Below are 20,452 nucleotides of genomic sequence, written 5' to 3' on the forward strand. Positions count from 1 at the left end.
AAAAAAAAAAAAAAAAAGGAAACCAGAGGGGCTGGGGATGCAACTCAAAGGCAGAGCTCTTGGCTGATATGTATGAGGCCTTAGGTTCCATTTCCAGTACTTAAAAAAATAAAACCCAAGAAGGAAAACAGAGAACTGCCAGGGGCAGTGGCACATGCCTGCAGCCCCAGCCTCTCCCCAGGCTGAGGTAGGAAAATACTTAAATCTACAAATTTAAGAACAGCCAAGGAAAAGGACAACATAGCCCCAATGGTGGCACATGCGTTTAATCCCAGCACTGAGGAGGCAGAAGCAGGCAGATTAGGCGGATACCTGTTAGTCAGAGGCCAGCATAATCTAAACAATGAGTCCCAGCATGGTCAACATGTAGTGAGATCCTGTCTCAGCAACAACAACCAAAAGAGGAGGAGAAGGAAGAGGATGAAGAAAAGGGGGTGGGGTGAAGAGGGTAACATATTAAAGCCTGCCCTGCCCTCCTCCTTGAGGGAAAAAGATAATTTTTTAAGTTTAGGAAACTAAGAAGCTAGCCAGGTCACCAGGCTGAGATCCTTCAGCAAACACTTAGTGGTATAGGAGAACACAGATCAAACTGGGTTTTCTAGATGCAACCCCAAGAGACAGCCAGAAGTATAAACTCTAAGTAAAACTGTCACTCTGTCCAGTCAGACCAACTGAGGGAAGTACAGGAGTGCTAGTGTCTGCAGACAGACCAAGGGTTGTACTTGGTGAGAAGTGGTGAGTCTGCTTGTTTTGAATCTTCTGCACATGGCCTTAGCTCCCTGTTTTGAGAAGAAACCCAGGGCTGGCCCTCTGGAGGAAGGCAGAGCTAGCAACACACTCAGCAAAATCCTGGTTTCACATTTCATAACCAACACATTCCCATACCCAGATAAACTGTGCTGTCACCTCCCCCTTCAGCCTAAGCAAGCTGCCCGGCAGAGCCCCTTCTCCAAGGTTCCAGAAACTAAGCCTACTCTGTCAGGCTTGGCTCCTGGAGCCCCTGCACCTGCCTGCTAGGTGTGTGGGGAGAGGGGGGAGGAGGGGCTATAAGGCCACCCCAGCATGTAGCTGGCAGAAAACAAGGCTAAACAATGTTCACAGTATTCCTGGGATAGATCTCACAGCACAGTCATAGAACATGTCCCCAGGGAGGCCGCAGCTGCAGCCAGACCCACCACACCCTTGAGTCCTGCCTTCTCAAGCTACACTGGCCAAGCCTGATCCCTCTCCTCCTGCTTTCCCCTAGACTGTAAGCACCCATGAACTCATGGCCAGGAGCTCTCGCCACACAGGGGCCATGCCCAAGTGACTCCAAGGGAGAATGGCCAAGTAGTCTTTCAGATCAGGCAGGGTCACCATTAGTGAGTCAGGTGCACCCCTCTGTTGAAGGCCCGCCCCTGATGGTTCTGATTCTGTTCTTTCATCTCTATGCTCCAAGCCCTAGGGATGGAAGTCCCTTGTGGGCTGCTCTCTCACCCCTAATCCTTCTCAGAGTCCTACCATTAACTACTCTTTCCTTCCCTCTAATCAAGGGTCCCACACTCCCTGACAACACCAGGATCTTCCTTTCCACAGAAGTAGTCCCCTGTACACACATGGCCTCATATGTCTGTGCATATACCAGGTCTCCATAGAGGCATTAGTGATTAAAAAAAAAAAATCAAGCAAACAAAACTGTGCAAGAGGCTCACAGCTATAATCCCAGTACACAGGACACAGAGGCAGAATTTAAGGTCAGGTTCTAGAGGTACAGCTTACTCTTACACACTTAATCTAGCATGCATGAGGTTTTATATCAAACCCAGTAACACTGATTAAAAAAAAGTTATTCTTGAGCAAACGAATTTGAGGTCTAACTTGGGCTATATAATCTAGACAATACTTCACTATAGAGCCAAAGGGGTTGGGGGACAACAACAAAAACCAAAAGGGAAGCAAAACTTAGCGGTCCTACTTTGACAAAAGAGGTAATGGACAGTAAGGAGAGGGTAAAAAGAACATGGGCACAGGTACAAAGGCCAGGTGCAGAGGGCCGAGGGAGGCAAGCAGTACTGTAGAGTGGGCACTTACCTCTGAGAGGCTGAGAGCACCTGGGCTTCCCCATGCCTGCTTCCGGTTGTGTGAGCTCCCTGAGCTGAGGCAGTGTCCAGACTCAAACAGCTTAAGAAGGAGGAAGGCATCAAATCCTACTGCTACAGACCTCCAGGCCCAGGCACAGGCCAGAATATCCAGGCCACCATTCTCTCCTTAACTGATCAAGGAAGAACCTGGTCCACCAGAAGCTGGAGGAAGACTTCTGTTTGAGATATATGTAGGCGCAATTCCTTTACACTGAAATGGTGCCACAAAACTTCAAGCACTTAGCTGGTGACACAGAGACATCCTACCCATAATCCTTTCACCTGCTACCATGTGAAGAGCCCAAGACACAATGGAGCTGTCATGGCACCCACAGGTATCCAAAAAGGTTCAGCCAAGCCACCTCACAGTCTCCTGAGCTGTCTAGTAGGCACTGTTTCCTCTGAGTTGTTTCTAAGATGAGACCCATAGGTGGACAGTGCTCTCAGGGCTAAATGTCACAGAAGATAGCTTTCCAAAGTCAAGGAGCCCAGACTGGGATCCAGTCTGGTCTCCTGATTATGAGGCAGGGAGATATATATGCCCTCTTCAGCAGGACTCTGATACAGTCACCAACCAGGTCTACCCCACTTCCCAGAAAGCTGAGGGCCAGGCCCTGTCTCTTCCACCACCTATGGAGACAACTGGAAACAAACAAGCAGAGGTCCTGCCAACTCCACCTTCTAAAACAGCAACTGCTGCTGAGATGCAGCCAAATGGTGGCTTGACCCCCAGAATAGATAAACACAGCACCCCCTGGGCTCCAGCACCCTAAGCTCTTATGTGATATTCTACAAGACCAAGGTTATTTCCCCCTCATCTTACACTGTGCTTAGCACACCCAATAAGAAAGACAGGAGCAAGAAGTCCAGGTAAGGGCTATGGCAGACCATGTAGCAGGAGTCAAAGCACACTGGGTCTGCAGAAACTGGACTCCACAGCAGGACAGGAACAATTCCAAGGCATGCTAATGATCTACATGCTGTGCCAACCAGGTTCTATGGTGACTAAGGTCACCTACAACTAACCAAGAGAGAGTGCTATGGCTGGCAAGCACATACCCTCCAGTCACATGCAGGAACCCTACTCCAAGGAGGTGGGGAGTGAGAGGTGGTAAGATCACGATAGAGACCTGAGTGAGTTCCTCATGTTCATGAAAAGGTTGGGTTAAGGCCTTGCCCATTTCCAGCACAAGGCTGTAGCCATAAGGCATCTCTTTGAAGCACCAAATGTTTCTCTCGTCAGCAGTCTAAGAGCACCCTGCTCTTGGGCCTCCAACCTCCAAGTCCACGGGAAGTAAACTGCTGTTGTTAAGGCCCCAGCCTATTGTACTGCTAAGATCCTGGGGTCTCACACAATTCAGTACACCATTCTAGAAACACACTCAGTTCCCAGGGGTGGCCTGGGAGCAGGACTCTCTAATCTACCTTGTGGTGTTGTACATAAGCATCCCAACTGTCTTCCCTATAGCCACTAAAACTCGATGCACCAGGAGCAGCAAAGGATCCACACACAGGAACAGGAACCCCTGCCTACTCCTAGGCAGTGCTCTGCAAAACGGCCACCCTAAGACTCCTAAGCAAACCAGAGCTGGGTGGGCATCAACAATTCACTGGGTGGACCAGGATCTGGGCAAAGCATGGGGAAGGAAGCCTACATTCCCTGTTCTCAACTGTTTTTTCTGTGTGTGCCATTCTAGAGGTAGAAGCCATGTTCTGTACTGATGGCTTCCAGGCTTCCAGGCTTCCAGACTCCCATAGACCCACAGAAAAACCGTATCTGGGCCTGACACCACAAACCACCATCACTCCTGGCAGGCTTATCGGGACACAGTGCCCCTTGCCAGAAATGGTGCAAACTGTCAGTGTGAGCTGATAACAGTGGTGACAATGCCACCCGTCTGCACCCACAGCTGCTCCTACCCTGGAGACCTGAGGACAGAGCTACTTTCTGTCCCACATCTTCCTCCATTACTGGTGACACTGCCACAGGCAATCTACTCCTTCAAAACTTGCTCTGATTTCATTCTGCACTTGGTTTCTTTTAAGCATCGCCTCATTCCAGCATCTCCTCATTCCAGTATCTTTCACACACGCAGAGTATTAGGTGAAAACTATACTCGGAACTGGAAAAACAAGCTGGGGATGGTGGCCATATGCCTATAATCTCAGCACTTGGGAAATAGAGGCAGGAGATCGGGAGTTCAAAAACCAGCCTCAGCTCTCAGCCTCAGCTATGGGAGGCCCAGGCTCAAAACAATAATTTTTTTTTTTTTAATTAGAAGCTCAGGGCTAGGAATATGGCTCTGTGGTTGAGTGTTTGCCTAGCATATAAGGCTCACCAAACTTTTCAGGTCATGGTGGCACATGCCTGACTGAATCCCAGCAGTCCCAGAGCTTAGGAGACTGAGGCAGAAAGAGGACACGTTCCAGACCAGCATTGGCTACATAAGACATGTCGAGATAAGACAAAGCAAAACAACAAGGATAGTTCAGACTAGAAACACAGATAGTTGTAGGTGTTGGGTGACAAGCAGAGATGACCCTATCTTGCTGTGCTGTTCACCTTTCTAGGTCTGAGAACAGCAATAACAAATTTCAAAAACAACCTTCAGATCAGCCCAGGGATCACCTGCCTGGACATCTTCCAAAAGTAGCCTAGGTCAGGTTCCTGTGCCTGTAGGCTCACTGTGCCCAGATGTCTGGCCACCCAGAAGCATCATCAGGGCAGAATAGATCTTAGAACCAGCTCTGGTCTAGCTCACAGCCTAGCTGATCTGACAGGAATGAAGAAACTGGGTACCAGAGCAGGCTCATGGAACAGTACTGAGGAAACTGCTTATTGTCCTCACAGCTGTAGGGAACCAAGTGAAACAACACAAGGACTGAGCCAGTGAGTACCCCACACCCAGCTCAGGGATCCTTCTTGCCATACTCCTAATAAAGAAGTCTAAGACCAGCAGCTGAGCAGTCAGTAGCCAAGATGAGCCTCGTCCAGCAGCAGGCCTTCTCTTGGCATGGGTAGCAACAGCAGAAGGGCCTCGAGCTGGAATGCAAGGAAAGATGGCACTTCCACATTTTCCTGGGCAGAAAACAAACAGCATTTTAAGTAGTGCTTGACTTAAGAACTTAAGCCAGGCAGCCTGACACACCCTGGGTATGCACCAGGCTTGGCCACCCGTGATGGCACTCTGGGCAAGTCACTTAACCTTCACATTCTGAGTTCTATCAGAGGGCTCAATGCTCTTTGTTAGTGGCTGTCACTCCTACTCTTCAAGTGCCTATTCCACAAGAACAAATACCCCTTGGGCCCACGGTTATCAGAGACTGAAGGCTATGTGAACAGTGGTGGTTTCTGGGCCAAGGACACAAAGCCAGGGCTGGCCACTCCCTGTACTCCTCCCAGGACAAAGCTGGGCTCTGCCAAGCTCCCACTTAACAGTAAAAGGTACAGGCCCCTCCCCACCCTCTTCAGAATTAAGATCACGTTAGCTATATATGACTCATTCAACAAGAGTGGAAATGTTCTCATTAGCTTTGCAATTCCCTGTACTTTGCCTTAGGACACAACTGTTGGTCCCCATTGCCCCCCAACACACACACAGGCCTCACTTCCCATACACACCTAGTTACAGGCCATCTGTTGGGAAAAGGACAGTTTGACCTATAACCTGACCTCCCTGTTCAAGCTCTCCCCAAGTCAGAACTGCCTTTAAATGGTGCTGAGCAATGGCAGAACAGGCTGGCCCATTCCTTGACCTGACTCCGTCCAGCAGAGGGGAGTGCTGCACAGAGGTGTACAGGGCCTCAGTGGAGGAGGGCTTCCCTATTCTAAGCTTTGATGCTAACAGCTTTACATAAGCGATATGAAAAACCACTAACAGTCACTTCAGTATTCCAGTTGCTTGCCTGACTGGGAGGAGATTTGCATGCTGGAAGGAAGCCCAGGGGAGTGCAGTTATTTCTAGAGAAATAAAGCAAGAGGACCTCTATCCTTTCCTGTACCCTCTTTCCTTCAGCACACATAGATTCCCCAGATCAGGAGACCCTGTCCTCCATCCTGAGCTGCTGTGCTGGAGAGAAGCCAGCAAGGCTCCGTCTTCTGGGGTCACAACATCTCCGACAGCTTCATTCTTTGATTTCAGTTGTCTTCTCGTACCCCAGGAACAAAGGGGTCAGGGTCCCCTTTCTATGCTTACATGTCCTTGCTCAAATAGTCTGCATTCTTTGGTTTGTGTTTTTTAGTCTTGCTCTGTAGCCCAGGCTGACCTTAAATTTCCACTAGTGGTGGATGTGAGCCTCCATACCCAGCTCTCATGTGCCGTATGCACCATCAGTGATGCCAGAGACAGGTGAAAAGCCAGGCTGGACCATGCTGTGGGTCTCTAGAGCAGTCAAATCTCTTGACCACCGCTGGGCACACAGCACTATCCCATATGTCTGGTTTTGCTGCTCTCCAGCTACTGCATGTTCTGTTCTGAGCATGAGGTGAGAACAATTTGTTGTTGAATTACTAACACCGCAACAAACCAGCATTAACATGCCTTAGCAGGACCTGAGAACAGTTAAGCACTCCATAGCAGCCCATCCTGGGTTCTCAGGAAGAAATTCCAACACCCTAGTCTCCAAGTTCAGGTTCTCTTCATCATCCTCCCTAATCCACCCAATGGCTCTCACCTGAGACCTGCAGGAGCCCACAGGCCTAGAGCCAGAGAAAGAGCAAATGGAAACACTGGATTACTAAGTAAAAGTCCCCAAGGAGATCCAGGCCCAACCACCCTGGTCTTACTGCCGATGCCTTTTCCTGGCAAATTAAATTTAACTCAAGGCATAATGCCACAGGCTTACATTTTAACCAACTCAAGGAAAGATGAAAACCCCTAACTGAATCACAAATGCCTCTGAAATCCCCCATCTTTCTGCCATTTAACACTGAGCACGTAGAAAGCATGCAACACAATACTGAGGTGCAAGACAGACCATCTCCAGTAACAGCTCAATGAAAACAAGGACTTTGTCCCTCAGATATGCAGGAGGCATGTAAAAGCATGGGGTACCCTACAAGAACACTCTCAGGGTCCCCAGATACAGTCCTCACAAAGTACCTCCTAAAATTAACTGCCTGAGAAGTCCCTAGCAGGCCACATCTAAACCCAAGGTCACCTTCATGCTTCTTCCACACCTAGACAAAAAGAAGGCTGTCAGACAGTGGAATGGCTCATGCTTATAATACAGCAGTTGGGAAGCTAGGCAGAAGAATTGCTGCAAGTTCCAAACCAGCCTGATGTGGTACAAGACTCTGTCTTTAAAAAAATAAGAGAAGCTGTTCTCCCAGAATGTTCCAGCAGCAGAGGTCCCAGGAAAGTTCAGTAAGTCCTTTCCCTGAGGCAGACACCTCATAGGTCCCCTACTCAGCCACTCTGTTCAGAGCTCCAATTCCATGGTGTTCCAAGGTGTTCTGTAAGGTCTCACTAGGCCTGATGATGAGTTATGGTTCTGTGACCAAGTCCATAGACGATAGTTACGAAAGTCAAAACTGCTTTTCTGGACTAAGCTAAACTGCTTTTCTGACACAGCCTAAAGATTACAGAATTGTTCTGAATTACAATTTCCATGTACTTCTGTCACAAAAAAAGAACAAAAGTAATCAATTAAAAAGTCTTTCCAGGGGGCTGGAGAGATGGCTCAGCGGTTAAGAGCACTATCTATTCTTCCTGAGGTCCCAGCAACCATATGGTGGCTTGCAATCATCTGTAATGGGATCTGATGCCCTCTTCTGGTATGTGTACAGTGTACTCATACATAAAATAAATATTTTTTTTTTTTAAAAAAAGTCTTTACATTATAAAGACAAGTTACATTAGAATAAAACTTCACAGGGGAAAATGAAACACAGCCATCAGTATGGGGAGGGGGGGTGACTTTGACACAAAAACAATTTGTTCTTGTTCTTTTAAGGGCCATTGATGATGGGAATGTTGTCACTAGGGTGTCCAACATTGAGTCTTACTTTTAAATGCCTACAAATACTACAAATAACATCTTTTAAAGCTATTCAAAATTGGAGTCAGGTACGGGAGGGGTGGGGAGAGGCAGAAGGAGGCAGATTTCTTTAAGTTCAAAGCCAGCCTAGTCTACACAAAAAGCATTAGATATGTCCATATTTTTAAATATGTCCAAAGTTTTTCAAAGTTATATGAGAGCATTTGCATAAAAACATAGGAAGGCACCTATTTTAATGAAATTTAACCACTACTGCAGATAAGAAAGCTTTTTTTGGTATTCAGCTAGTCTTCCCTAGGTCCAGCTTTGACCCTCCTGACTCAGCATCCTGAGTGCTAGGATTACAGGTATGTGCCACCATGTGTGGCTCTATATTTTCTTTCCCCCTAGTATTTTAAGACAGGGTCAATCATTACCCCAAACTAGCCTAGAAATTATTATGTGGCTCAGGCTGGCTTCAAATCTGGGGCAATTCTCTGCCTCATCTTCTTCCTTAATACAAGTGATTTTACCTCTATTATAGATGTCAAACCCTGTCCATATATGGGTATAGATGTCAAATAAATAAATAAATAAACAAATAATAGATAGTGCTAGTGCAAAGCACTCTGGAGTCAAAAGCAGGTGGATCTCTGAGTCTGAGGCTAGACTGGTCTTCAAAGCCAAGTTCCAGGAGAGCTAGGGAAACACACAGAGAAACCCTGTCTTGAAACAAACCAGAAAATAAATAAATATGTAAGTAAACAAGATGGAGGTCTAGTACCATGGCTCAGCAGGTACAGGAAATTGCCATATGAAGCCACAGCAAAGCAGGAGAGACCCACCACTCAAGTTGCTCTGACACCCACATTTTAAATGGTTGCATGGGTACCCTTTCAATGCACAGACATTTAAAAACTGTTAATGCACAGACATTAAAAAACTGTTAGAAACAAAAAACCAAAAACTCCAAAACAATGGAGGGCTGGGTATGGTTGCAGATTCTTTTACTCCAGCACTTGGAGGAGGAAGCAGAGGCAAGAGGGTGCCTGGAACTCACTGGCCATCCCCCAGGTTCAGTAGGAGACTCTTGACTCAAAATTAAGGTAGAGATCTGTAGAGGAAGATGCCTAGTGTTAGTTTCTGCACACACACATACATACACACACCACATCTCACACACACCCCACACACACACATGCCATACCACACACACACAGCCAATGGAGTGCTGCAGTGGCAGCAGTGAGCACCACACAGGAGGCCCTGACCAAAATTTGATGGAAAAATACTCCCTCCTTACTCCAAACCAAAAATCACACTCTGCTGATTGGCTGTATTTCTCTCAAGTGGTGACTAAGTCGCTGGCAACAGAGAGCTATTTATTATCCTTTGGCTTACAACATCTAAGTGACTGCATAAAATTATGCAGTAATACTTGTACACAAAGTACACTGTCCACTGCATCAGAGCCAGATCCATGCCCACCTCAACGCCTCAATGTTTCTTTATCTTCTAGCCCAAAGTGTTTCTTACTCAAGATTTTCCCTTGTTTGAAAGGGAGATGTAGTAGTTAACCAAGTCATGTGGCTGCAAGTTCAAGAGACACTAACTACAAGAACTCAAACCAGGTGTTGGCTGTGTAGGATCCATTGGCCATGCAAGTTCCTGGCATAGCAGGTCCCACCCATGCCAGGGCCCTTCCCTATCAAATTGTCCAGCTGGGAAAATTCTGCTATAGATGTGGGAAGGTTCAGCTGAAGACAAGGAGACCTGATCTGTACAGTATCTCCCAGTTCTGGGCTTGAAAGAGGAAAGGAAACTAAGCTTAAGGATCAAAAATGACAATTGGGCAGTTGTGGACCACACCTTTTAACCCCAGCACCTGGAAGGCAGAGGCAGGCAGATCTCCGAGTTCAAGGCCAGCCTGGTCTACAGCCTGAGTTCCAGGACAGCCAGGGCTATACAGAGAATCCCTGTCTCAAAAAAACCACAAAAAATAAAAAATAAAAATAAAAATAAAAATAAAAAAATAATAATGGGTTCCTCCAGAAAGCTAATTCAGTGGTTAGAGCACTTAGTTTTGTATAGGATCGGGGTTCCATTCCCAGCACCCACATGGTGGCTTACAGCTCTCTGTAACTCCAGCCCCAGAAGATCCTCTCTGACCCCATTGGGCACCAGGAGCACATATATAGTAGGACATACATTCACACACATAAATAGTAAACAGCAAAAATAAGACATTCATACACACAAAATAATAAAATAAATAAATCTAAACAAAAATCAAACAACATTCACACCTAAGCAGTAGCTGAGCTACAGGGGATCTGGACTGTCTGTCCTCCCCAGCCTCAGCTCCCAAGGGCCCACAACAGCATCACTGCAGACAGACAGACGCAGCCATCCACACTGACCGTCTGACATTCTGGGGCACTAACACCCACACCCTCCAAGGAGGACACAAGGCTGGTCACCTGGGAACAGAGTGGCCCCTTGAGAAGGGGCATGAGGAAAGCGACCAGTAATTTTTAAAAAACAACAAAAAACAAAACAGGAACGGGCTACGCCTGCTGAGTCTGTGGGATCCAATCTTTTCTTTCTTTTAAATAGGTCTCAGGCTAGAAAGATGGTTCCGTGGTTAAGAGCATGTATTGCTCTTCCAAGTTTGATTCTCCACAAGTTTGGCATCCACGGCAGACAGTTCAAAATTACCTCAACTCCAGCTCCAGTGGGCTGCAAGGTTAACACTTCTGGCCTCTGCAGGCACATATTCATACAAACACACACATATATACATAGCTTAAAATAAAATTTAAATATTAAAGAAAGGGGGTCTCCCTATATATGCCAGACTGGATTTGAACTTTCTGCTGCATCAGCCTTCCTAATGCTACAGTGTTTTATTCTTAAAAATACTTCACAGCACCTTGGTACAAAACTGTAATTCCAGCACTTGTCGAGAGGAGGCACCCAGGAGGTAGAAGCAGGAGTCCAAGCTTTGTAAGACCCAGTATTTAGAAAACAGAATCCCAAACACACACAACCAATAACAAACCCCAGGCACACTCCAGCCTTCACATACAAAGCAGGGAGGTGCCTGCCCTGAGCCTGACTAGGTTCCTCAGGCTGGGAACACGGCTGTCTTTTCCACTAGCATGGAAGAGGCCTCAAGTTTGTCTGAAAGGGAGTATCACAGGGCTCAGAACTTGAAAGTGGGAGAGGGGGAGAGGAGATGGGGGAGGAGGAGGACACTCGAGGCACATTTTCAAAGTTCCCTTTTAAAAAGATCCTTGTTCATTGACTTTGGTGGAGCAGTTACGCTAATCCAAACAAGGAAAGCTTGTCTAGGAGCTGGTGGGGGAGGGGCTTCAGCTGAGCCCTCGGGAGACTCTGGTTTGTGGGGTCTTCCACCCCCACGAGGGCTGTTCATACATGAGGCTGTCCCTATTGCTGAACCTTTCCTGGACACCACTGAGCCTGGCCTGCAGTCGAGGCTCTCTCCTAATGGCATATCACTAAATGTACCCTCGTTGACATAATTACATTATGATTAAAAAAAAAAAAAAAGCCCAGGGAACCACAGGAGGCGAGCATAGAGTAGCATCTTCACCCACCCTTGACAAGAACACAGCCTTTAGCACATCCTGGTCCCACAAATTACAGGCACAGTGCTGCCGGGGGGTGTGCCCCAGGAGGGCACTAGCAATTTGGGGTTGTCTGCCACCTACAAAGATCACCAGCCACTCTTATTCAATGCCGGGCCACAAACCTGTCAGAAACCACCCCTGGCTGGCTACCCAAAGCTGGGGCACCAGGTTCCTCAGGACAACCGAGGTGTCCTAAACCCTAGCACCACCCTTACTCAATGCCCTCATCTGCCTTCTGGATAACACAGTTGAAATCAATTCAGCAACCCCTAAACACTAGCTCAAATACCTTCTGAAGCTCCTGCCCTGCAGAGAGACCACGAGTTGCAGCACCATAGCCCCGTCCTCCCCAACACCACTGCAGAACAGTCAGTTGGACAAGGGCAAGAATGGTTTACTGCTCCCCCAGCCCTGACTCCCTCCTCTCCAATAAGCAAATCTGCTTGCGGGCTGCACCAAGGGCCAAAGCTGAAGCACAGAGCATCTCTGCAGGGAAACCAGTGAATCCTCCAAGGCACCGACTGGGTGCTGGCCCTGGGCCGCCTCCCTTCACAGTTCCCGGGTTGAAGCAGAGATGTTTCCCAAATAAATCCCCCCGCCCCCACACACACACACATATACCTAACATGCATTTCAAACCTTTCAAAGAAACAACTACTCTTCAGCAGTCCCAAAACAATCACAGTCAGCCCGAATGCCACTCAAGTGTGGGATTTTCAGATGACCTACTTCCCCAGTCTCTCCCCCAAAGCACTTGATTTCTTCATTATGTTGGAGTCTCTTCCCACCTGGAGCCCACACAGCTTCAGGCCACGGTCACTGCCTCTCCCCCTTCTTAGCAGCTTCTGCAAAATCTCTGCAGAGCCTTAATCAACTTGCTCTTCTAATGCAGGATTCAGGTCTAAGCAGCAAGAACGTGTTGTTCACATTTGTTTCAAAGCTGGTGGAGGCTCCCAGTTTCAATGACCAGCCATTTGTCACCCTTAAACAGTAAGGCGCCCCTCCAGCTTTTCACTTACGCTGTCCTACAATGAAAAATAACAGAGGAAAAGATTTCCACCACACCCTACCTGTCAGTAGACAGTGGAGCCCCAGCTGCAGGGAATTTGCGACCCAGGCGTACTATGGCCCACCCTATGAGTTTCTGGGCCTAGACGACCACTAGAAACAATTGCTTCAATCGCTCATCTTCCAAATCCTGTTTGCCAGGTGCTCATCTTTCCTTGAACACCTCAGTAGCAAGAAGCAAGCCCCAGTGTGTGGTCAGCTAGGGAACCAGAAGGAGAAACTAAGGCAGAAGTTGAAGCCATATTCTATCCCGAGGGGAATGCACAAAACCCTGACTCCCAGGGACACCTAGTACCGCTTCCCACCCAAGGCTGGCCCCACCTTGCAGAATTGTTACGAATAACTAGCCAGCAGACTGTGCTCCCCAACTTGGACATACCTCCCCTGGAAAAGCCCTCCGCAGGAGTGTGCTTTCCGGGCGCTCATCTAGCGTGGCACACCTTGGAGAGGAATGGGTTAAGCTCAAGGGACTGGAGGAAGACTGGTCTCGGGGAGAGGGACGGGGCTTCTCCAAATCCGAGGCTCTGCACCAGGAGCGTAGTGCTCCCGTCTTCTCCAGGGACGAGATGGGCTTCGGGAAATAAAAGGTGCCTGCAAAGGGTCAGGCCACCAGCTAGGAGCGCTGCAAGCAATACGTGTTTGGGGACAAGGATAGAGAGCGGTGACCCAGGAGCATTTCAAGGTGGTGGGCCCAGAGCCGGTGAACTCCCAGAAGTTAACAAGGGCTGGGCAGAGGAGGGTGCGCAACCCAACGCCAGAGGCGGGAGGTGAGTGCTGGGGTGGCCCCAGGCGGGTGTACAAGGAGTGCACACACCGCGGCCGCAGGGCCCGGGATGCGGACCAGCAAGGGCAGGTGCGGGCTGCAACGCAGCAGCCGGGTGGGGGCGGGGAAAGACGCGGGGTCGGTCGAGCCGCCGGTTCGAGGCCTGGGCCGCGCGGAGGGGGGCGGGGCGGCAGGTGCGGCCGCTCACCTGTCTCCTCCGGCCGGAGCCGCGGGGCTGGCGGGGCTGGCTGGCGGCTGGGGTGCGGGACCCCGGGCGCACCGGGACGGCGGCGGGGCGTCCGGGCGGCGGCTGCGCCCTCGGCGGCGGCCGGGCGGGCGGGTCCGTCAGTCAGCTACTCGGACGGGGTGCGAGCGCTGCGAGGCTGCGGCCAGCGCGCGGGGACAACGCCGCTTTATCAGGTCGGAAACAGCCGCTGCGCGCCGCTTCCGCTGACGCAGCGCCGGCCTGCGCCTCATGACTATGCAGCGGACTCTAGGGGCGGGGCTTGGGTCGCGCGCGTCCATTGGTCAGTAGTAGCCTATGGCCCCGCCCCTCGGAAGGTCCCGCCCCCTGCCGCGCCCCGCCCTGGGCCTGCTGGTGGGCTCCGGAGGCGGTTATGCATTCGGTCGCCCAGGGCTGGTTTTCCTGCCAGACGCCCTCAAGGTCTCCAGGTCGCTGCCTTGTAGCGCGCTGTACTCATCATCCCATCCGCCAACAGAGCTGCACCCCTCCTGAGAGCAAACTGACTGCTTGTAACGACCCCCATCCTTATTCCTTCCCAACCATTGCACTCCCTGGGCATCTCCCCTTTCTGAAGCACTTTGAACATCCTCTCAATCCTGTGAGCCTTTGGGAGAGTTGGGTAGGATGTGACCCATGAATGCCCAGGGCACCCAAGCCTGGGCCACAGAGCCCACAGATCTCTTCCTACTGCTGAGAAGCAGAACAAGGCCAGGTCCGGAAAGGGGCTGGACGGATAGAATTGATGTCTGATGTCAGACAGCCCTGTTGGCATCCCAGCCCTAAGTCCATGCCAAAGTTTAAGTGGCTTTGGACGAATTATCACACCTCTCAAGGCCCCCCGATGTCCTCATCTGCAAAACAGAAACCCTAAGATCTATCTGAGAAGCTAGGAAGGAATTTAGAAATAAAGTGCCCCGGTCAACCTTCGGAACAGCAAAAATGGGAAAATCTGACAATGCCAAGTGTTGGCAAGAAAGGGAGCAACTGGAAGGCTTGTACACTACTCTTGTGGAGATGTAAAACTCACTGTCACATGGATATCTGCTTTCTTATTTGTTTTCGCTTTGGTTGGTTGGTTTTGAGGCAGAGCTGGCCTTGAAATCACTACATAGACCAGACTTGTCTCAAACTCATAGACATCTGCCTGCCTCTGCCTTCTGAATGCCTCCACACCGTGCACAACCTGGAAATCTGCTTTAAAGCATTCAGTGCCCAGTACTTTCACACCCAAGAGGATTGCCTAACCTCTGTTTTCTGTTCTTAGCAGTGCTGTTTGGAGTGGCCTAACCTGTAGGTCATTAAAGGGTTATATAAATTGTGGCATATTCACTATTGGATTGACACTGAATAATTTACAAGCACATACAATGAATATGGGTGACTCTTACAAAGGACTTTGAGCAAAAGAAGTCAGATAAGAGCTAGGCACCGATCAGTGTGGGGAAACTCAGTAGTCTCAGAAGTTCAAAGCCAGCTTGGGCTATTTAGTGACTACCAGCTTGGACTACTTGCCACGCACGCACGCAGGCATGCATGCACGCACGCACGAATGAATTAGGTACAGCACTCTACTTATTTTCCCAGTGCTTGGGAGGTCTATGTGACATTGAGAGTTTCAAGCTAGCTTTGGCTACATGAAAAATCTATCTTGGGGAGGGAAAAGTTAAATGTATATGGAGTTGTAGATGTGTGTAGCTGATATTGGGAGTCAGGACAATGACTACACTTGAGGGAGGGTGCCAGGAAGTGGGTATGATGGGTGAGTCCAGGGACTAGTTTGCTTCTGGTTCCTGTGCACGTCTATGTGTGACTCATGGGTGACCACCAATGAGGGCATGGCTCCCCTGTTGATATTTTGTTGTTGTTTGGGTATTTATTTATTTAGTATATATATATATATATATATATATATATATATATATATATATATTTTTTTTTTTTAAGATTTATTTATTTTATGTGTATGAGTACACACACTGTAGCTGTACAGATGGCCGTGAGTCATCATGTGTGTGGCTGTTGGGAATTGAACTCAGGACCTCTTGCCAGCCCACTTGCTCTGGCCCTGCTCACTCTGGCCCTGCTCGCTCCAGCATAATTCACTATAGCTGTCTTCAGACACACCAGAAGAGGTCATCAGAGCTCATTATGGGTGGTTGTGAGCCACCATGTGGTTGCTGGGATCCGAACTCAGGACCTTCGGAAGAGCAGTCAGTGCTCTTACCGGCTGAGCAATCTTGCCAGCCCTAGTGTATATCTTTTTTAAGGCAGGGTTTCTTTGTGTAGCCCTGGCTGTCCTAGAACTAGCTCTGTAGATTAGGCTGGTCTTGAACTTAGAGAGATCCTCCTATTTTTCCCTCCCACATGCTGGGATTAAAGATGTCCACCACCACTGCCCATCGAAGATTTTCTTTTTAAATTGTGTGTGTGCGTGTGTTTCAGTATGTGTCTCTGTGTGCTTGTTTCTGTGTGTGTATGTATGTGTGTGTGCGTGTTTTTGCAGGCACCCACAGAGGCTACAAGAACCAGAGCTGGAGTTGCATGTGGTTGTAAGCTGCTGACGCAGGTGCAAGATCCTCTGCAAGCACAATATGTACTTTTGACCAGTGAACCATCTTTCTAGCCCCTTGCTGGTCTCAAGGAACAAACACAGGATGTCAGTTTTAGCATCAGCACCTCTACCCCCAAGTCATCTCATCAGCCCCTCCCTGGTTGGCTTTTGACTTGTAATTCCAGCTGCAGAGTGTGTCACCTATGTGACCGTGTACTTTCCTGAGTCATCATCTGGAAATGAGCATGGTGATGAGGACTGGAGAGATGGCTCAGCAGATAGGAGTGCATACTGCTCTTGCAGGACTCAAGTTCCATTCCCAGCAACCCCATCGGGCTCACAACTCTCCATAACTACAGTGGAAATTCAACACTGCTGGTGCTCCCTGGCACCTGCACTCATGTCCATAGACACACACATACACACAATTTTAAACAAATCTTTCTTTAAAATATAGTTCTCTATGCCATTAAGGATTAAATAAAATAAAAGAAATGAGAAGTTTTACTTGTTTGAAACAGAGTTTTGTGTAAAGCAGGCTAGCCTGCAATTGATTGTGTAGCCAATAATACCCTTGGACTCCTGATCCTCCTGCCTCCACTCCCCAGGTAACAGAATTGCAGGAAGACAGTGCTAAATCAGCTTTTTGAAAGATTTCTTTCATGTTGTTATTGTTTGAAGCAGGATCTCATTAGCCCAGGCTGGCCTCAAATTTTGCTTGTACCCAAGGATGATTTTATTCTCCTGGTGTATAGCATCACATCCAACTTTTTTTGTTTGTTTGTTTTTTGTTTTTGATTTTTTTTCCCTGAGACAGGGATTCTCTGTATAGCCCTGGCTGTCCTGGAGCTCACTTTGTAGACCAGGCTGGCCTCGAACTCAGAAATCCGCCTGCCTCTGCCTCCCAAGTGCTGGGATTAAAGGCGTGCGCCACCACCGCCCGGCTCACATCCAACTTTTAAAAACAAAACAAAACAAAACAAAAAATGATGCCTTTGAAAAAGACAGTATAGGACGAAGTACCAAGGGCGGCTTAGAACGTTGTTTAATTATTTACTAACTGATGATATTTATTGATCTTTTTCCACCTTCATTCATCAGCAAGCAGATAGGGCGTGTATGGGAACCACATCCTCAAAGCCACACTGGACTCCGTTACTTAGAGCCGGGAACTCCTCTCCCTAGAGATGCCACAGAGGAGAGGGAAGCAAGTATGGATGACTGAGCATCAGCAGAGGCAGGAACATTGTCACAAGTCTGAGGCCTGCCAGGGCTTTGGCTCCATGGCAAGATTCTGTCTGAACAAAGTAACAGAGGATGGTAGAGGAATATGAAAGGCAATTTCTGAGCCTGAGGTGTGGAAACAGCTCAGGAGTTTAGTTTTGTGGTCTAGAGCTAAATGAAGATATCAGGTAAAAGGAGACAGAGAGAGAGAGAGAGAGAGAGAGAGAGAGTAGGGAGATGGCTCAATTCATAATAGGGCTTGCTTGCTCTGTAAGCATGAGAACCTGAGTTTGAATCCCTATAACATTTTAAAAAGCCTCACACATTGGGGCTGGAGAGATGGCTCAGAAGTTAAGAGCCCTGGCAACTCTTCCAGAGGACCTGGGTTCATATGCACATCTACATATCTAAAAAGCTTGACGGTGCTCCGCATGACATAATCACAGCTCTGAGGAGCAGAGACAAGCAGATCTCCAGACCTCTCCAGTCTGCCAGCCTAGCTGAAAGAACAAGCCTCTGATTCAGCCAGAGATCCTGTCTCAGGGCAGTAAGGTAGAAAAAGATGCAGGAGCCGGGAAGTGGTGGCGCACGCCTTTAATCCCAGCACTTGGGAGGCAGAAGCAGGTGGATTTCTGAGTTCGAGGCCAGCCTGGACTACAGAGTGAGTTCCAGACAGCCAGGGCTACACAGAGAAACCCTGTCTCGAAGAAAAAAAAAAAAAAAGATGCAGGAAGATACCTCAAATCCTGCTTTGGCCTCTGTATATAACTGCATATTCAAATGTATGCACTGTCCCACACACCTACACACATCACAACACATTCACATACACAAACACCATAACACAGTAACACATACACACCCCACAACACAAACACACACTACACCACATTCACAAATACCACATCATATTCATACACATACTACACTATACATACCACAATATATTCACACACACTACACACACTACCACCACCACAAATATACCACACTATGCATACCACATATACACTCACATAAGGCTAAGGACAAGTGTGTCCTTACTCTGTATGTGCTGCAGCACTATGTGTGCCTGTGTATGTACATGTGTGGTGGCACTATTAGGAGGTGTGACCTTATTGGAGTGGGTGTGGCCTTGATGGAGTGGGTGTGGCCTTGTTGGAGGAAGTCTGTCTGTCCAGGGATGGGCTTTGAGACCCTCTTCCTAGCTGCCTAGAAATCACTCTTCTCCTAGCTGCCTTCCAATCAAGATGTAGAATTCTTGGCTCCTCCAGCAACATACCTACCTACACACTGCCATGCTTCCTGCCGTGATGATAATGGACTGAACCTCTGAACCTATAAGCCAGCTATAATTAATGTTGTCCTTTATGAGAGTTCCTTTGGTCATGGTGTCTCTTTGCAGCAATGAAACTCTAACTAAGACAGGTATGCATGAATGTGCCAAAGGTCCAGGGTTGAGCCACCCTAACTGTATTCTGTCCCAGGCCAGGCCTAATATCCAATGCTGCCACCAAGGTGGTTTGATGTGTGTAGTGGCTATTCCTGGTTGTCAATTTGACTATATCTGGAATGAACTACAATCCAGAATTAGAAGGCTCACCTGTCTTCTTAGCACTGGGGTGGCTGAGGCAGGAGAATCGGGGGCATGTGGCTATTCTCTGCTATAGAATGACCAGATCAGCCCAGGCCATACAACGTCCTGTCTCAAAACAAAAATAAATAATCAAAGCTCTGTGCCTGGCCTGTTTTAAGTGGCCCTAATCTGGAGGTTGAGAGATACAAGTTTCCGACCTGAATCTTGGCATGGAGATCTTGAGGCATAGTGGCTATGAATCCCAGAAGATAGGAAGATCTAAGAGTTCAAGGTCATCTGAGATTAAACACCTTTAATCTGGGCCACATCTTTTGCTGGAGACCTATATAAGGACATTGGAACAAGGAAGGCTCTTCTTCGCTTGCTTGCCTTGTGGGACTGAGCAACTGCTAGATCCTTGGACTTCCATTCACAGCTGCTGCTGACCATTGTTGGGAGTTGGACTACAGACTGTAAGTCATCAATAAATTCCTTTACTACATAGAGACTACCATAAGTTCTGTGACTCTAGAGAACCCTGATTAATACAAAGTGTGTATAGCCTTTGGCTCAGCTATCATGCTGGACTTGGCAGCTTGGGAAAGGTTTCTCAGTCCCCAGGTGGCTTCTCCCTTCTCCAAACTCTCCATGAATGACAAGGTCATGAATAGCTGCTCCCCCTATCCTGTCCCAAGAGAGCTTGACATTGTGAGATTCCTGGAGGGACCCACACACACCACCAAGACACGGACTTGATGCAATCTGCAAGAGGCTTTTTATTCCAGCTAACTGGGGCGAGACTCATATCCCTCGCAGGGGTAGAGGAGTCTGGCCCCGAGCAGGATCTTAGGCAGCTTTTTATTCCTGTGCAGTTGCTGCTGGGGCAAAAGGGAAGACTGGGGTAAGGGCAAGGTACAGGGTGGTTTCTGATTGATGCTGGCTTGTGCTAGGGTCCATGGGCGGTCTAGCCACCTGGCAATTGTTTGGGGCCAGGTTGTTTCTGGGTTCTCGGGCCAGGTCTCTTGGTTCCCTTGTTTCTGGGTTCTGGGAGCTGCTGGTCTCTCATTGTTTTTAGGTTCTGGGAGCCGGTCTCCCACTGAGTTTAACTAATGGCTAAATTCCCACAGTACAGTTTGAAAAACGTAATCTTACAACATCAGGCAGCCTTCTTGTGCACTAGGGTCTGTAAGCCCTGTACCCACACCTGTCTTCCTAGCACTGGGGAGGCTGAGGCAGGAGAATCAGGGGCACGTGGCTATTCTCTGCTATAGAAT

The 20,452-nt window shown here is 48.4% G+C and overlaps 1 protein-coding gene across 1 annotated transcript in view; it reads right to left on the reverse strand.

The window, feature by feature from the left end:
- Positions 1-14,048, reverse strand: part of Slc45a4 (solute carrier family 45 member 4) — a 66,085-nt gene extending 52,037 nt beyond the window's left edge. The window contains exon 1 of the mRNA XM_031345768.1: positions 13,792-14,048. The gene's annotated coding sequence lies outside the window, so the exon portion shown is untranslated. The remainder of the gene's footprint in view (positions 1-13,791) is intronic.
- Between the last annotated feature and the right edge of the window lie 6,404 nt (positions 14,049-20,452).

Source organism: Mastomys coucha, unplaced genomic scaffold (assembly GCF_008632895.1).
Source record: "Mastomys coucha isolate ucsf_1 unplaced genomic scaffold, UCSF_Mcou_1 pScaffold11, whole genome shotgun sequence".
Lineage (NCBI taxonomy): Eukaryota > Metazoa > Chordata > Mammalia > Rodentia > Muridae > Mastomys > Mastomys coucha.